The sequence below is a fragment of the Priapulus caudatus genome, unplaced genomic scaffold (genome assembly GCF_000485595.1).
Source record: "Priapulus caudatus unplaced genomic scaffold, Priapulus_caudatus-5.0.1 Scaffold1303, whole genome shotgun sequence".
In the NCBI taxonomy this organism is placed as follows: domain Eukaryota; kingdom Metazoa; phylum Priapulida; class Priapulimorpha; order Priapulimorphida; family Priapulidae; genus Priapulus; species Priapulus caudatus.
This window is the reverse complement of record NW_014578364.1, coordinates 26,108-29,227: the sequence shown is the minus strand read 5'-3', so window position 1 is coordinate 29,227 and position 3,120 is coordinate 26,108. Positions and strand designations below refer to the sequence as shown.

General features: G+C 43.6%; 1 long non-coding RNA gene across 1 annotated transcript; it reads left to right on the top strand.

Moving 5' to 3' along the window:
• Positions 1 to 1,378: 1,378 nt before the first annotated feature.
• On the top strand, positions 1,379 to 2,642 carry LOC106816163. Its single transcript, XR_001394843.1, has 3 exons — positions 1,379 to 1,511; positions 2,161 to 2,235; positions 2,570 to 2,642. It is a non-coding gene; the product is annotated as an uncharacterized LOC106816163 (long non-coding RNA).
• The last annotated feature ends 478 nt before the right edge of the window (positions 2,643 to 3,120 follow it).

Sequence of the window (3,120 nt, the reverse complement as noted above, 5' to 3'; positions counted from 1 at the left end):
CCAAGCTCAATACTCCAATATTGAGAGGGAGACGCTGGGACTCGTATTCGGGATTACTAGATTCCATACTTACCTATTTGAAAGAGACTTCAAGGTGTTGACGGACCACAAACCCCTAGTGACAATATGCGCCAAGCCACTCACGAGTGCCCCGCCCCGACTACAAAGGCTTTTTGTAAAAATCCAAGGGTACAACTTCACCATTGAACATCGCCCAGGAACAGAGATGATAATTTCTGATAAGCTCAGCAGGTTGCCTAATCCACTGCGCACAGAAGATGTCCCACTTGATGTCCATGTAGAGTGGGTACTACTGGATGAAGTTGAGGACACGTTGGGCATTGATTTGCTCCATTTTGGGATCCTCAAGCAACAAGCTCTACATAAAGAGACCACTCAAGATCCTGTCCTGCAGAAAGTGAAAGAATTCACCCACACTGGTTGGCCCACAATTTGTTAGTGCAGCGTTTCAGCAGATGTGCAAAGAATGGGGAATAACGCACACTACTTCCTCACCACGATACCCCCAGTCAAATGGTCTGGTAGAAAGAATGGTCCAAACAAAAAAAGGAATCATAAGAAAGACACAGGCAACAGGGGAAAGCTCAGCAGCTGCTCTACTGAATCTGAGAAGCACTCCAATAGACGCCCATCTCCCCTCCCCAGCCGAAATGTTGTTTGGTCGGCAGGTCCGAACGCGACTCCCAGCTAACCTAGATTCCAACACAACGTACAAGGGACAACGGAACCAGGAACTCCTGGAGCAACGTAGGGAACGAATGAGGAGGAGTTATGATGCGGCTGGAAACAAGCAAGAACTCCGACCACTCCTCATAGGACAAAACGTTCGATTTCTAGACAAAGAATCCCACACATGGATTCCAGCACAGATAACTAAAGTGTGTGACAAACCCCAGGCCCGGTGAGTTTGTACACGTGTGTGTGTGTGTGTGTGTGTGCGCGCGTGCGAGTGTGTGTGTGTGTGTGTGTGTGTGTGTGTGTGTGTGTGTGTGTGTGTGTGTGTGCGTGCGTGCGCGTGTGTGAGTGCGTGCGCGTGTGTGCGTGCGTGTGTGTGATACATAATCTATTGTCTCTGTGCACATAGGCGTGCGTTTGCGCTAAGATTGCTGACGGCATTTAAAAGCATTTTTAGACGATAGAGAGTAAACATCAACATTGAAGTTTCGATACTAAGGACAAACTTTGTGTTTATTAGCTATCATTTTATTATTAAAATGGCGCGAGTGCCTGTTGTATGCAGCCGCCGTGACTGAATCAACACGCTGCTACACTGTTTACTCTTAAATCTATACGGTTGTATATTAATGTTGGCGAAAAGAAATCTACTCGTCGTATGCGAATGTTAGAATATAAATATATGATGCTTTTAGGCACCGATAGTAGAGAAGTAGCTACGCTGAGATGTGTGATTTTTTAATATTTTTAGACAGTGCCAAACGGCAGCAGACGATTCAGGAGACGTCGGCAGTGACGCACTAGAAGCGCCCCACGTAAGATTAGTTTTTACCAAAATATTAATTTAAAGCCGCAATATGCGCATCTACACGCTAATATCTCCAGTACTAGACTAGCAAATACTTCGTGACATGCATAATCACACTACCTTATGGTAAAATAAACTCTAGTTCCTCCCATTTCGCTGCATGTTTGCTTAAAACCCACAAGAAAGAGTTGCGAAATCTCTTAATCTGGCGCCAACGCCGAATTGTTTGCCAAGCAATTTCGCCCCGAATCGGTTAGATGATGTCACATGTTTTTATCTTTGCTGCACCCGCTGTACGGTTGCTTGGCAGAGCAACGCGAAAGTGTCAACAACATCGGAGAATTTGAACAACATTGGAGGTATTTTCTAAGACAACGCGCAGTGAAATGAGAGGAACTAGAGTTTATTTTGTCATAAGGTAGTGTGATTCTTCATGACACGAAGTATTTTGCTAGTCTAGTACTGGAGAAATTACGTGTAGATCCTCATATTGCGGCTTTAATGCTTCCAATCGTAAATTTTTCCGATTAAAATTACATTTGTGTATGTACCTGTATATTATTAATAAATTTATATTATATATATATATATATATATGATTTTAGTTCATCAGTTTCACACGATCGAGTGTCACATCAGGTGTATTGTTTTCTCAGGTGTGAGGACAGTGATCAGCATCGTCAGGGGTCGTCAGCTACCGCTACACGTGCCTGAAATACGATAGAGAAACAGTAAGTTTGCTCTTGTTAAATCATGTCCGATTTGCAATCGTTCTGACGCCATTTTCGATTTTCCATAAAAAAATATTACAAGCATATTTTTCCCACATTAAATATTCACATCTATTAAATCTTCGTAGCTATGAAATTAAACCCTTTTATAAATACACGGATAATTATCATCGTTTTAGTTCAGATTTGTCACGTGTATGTCATGACTAGGTGTTAATGTTTTTACACGTGCATTCCGTAATCAAACGCAGCCGCATGCTGGCGTACAGTGTGAGAAGGAAACAAATTTAAAACTTCTTCTAATTACGAGAGATAAAATGTTTTTTTTCTCCAGATTTCAAGTATCGAAAAGCGGATAGAATCAAAGCACAATATATTACTATCAATATGGGCAACAATCAATCCAAGGCAGTTAGGAAGACGACCGAGAGACCATCGACGAGAATAGACCTACCAGCGTCACCCACAGGTGACATCTTACTAGCAGAAGCTGGTATCGGTCATACAGATACGGTCACAGCTTTATTAGGTGCAGGCGCTAACATAGAACACGCGAACGTAAACGGCTGGACCGCAGCAATGGTAGCAGCTGCTAAAGGTCATACGGATACGGTCTCAGCGTTATTAAGTGCGGGCGCTAACATAGAACACGCGAACGATGACGGCAACACCGCAGTAACAGCAGCAGCTGTTAATGGTCATACGGATACTGTCACAGCGTTATTAGGTGCGGGCGCTAACATAGAACACGCGAACGATGATGGCTACACCGCAGTAACAGCAGCAGCTGTTAATGGTCATACGGATACTGTCACAGCGTTATTAGGTGCGGGCGCTAACATAGAACACGCGAACGATGATGGCTACACAGCAGTAACAGCAGCA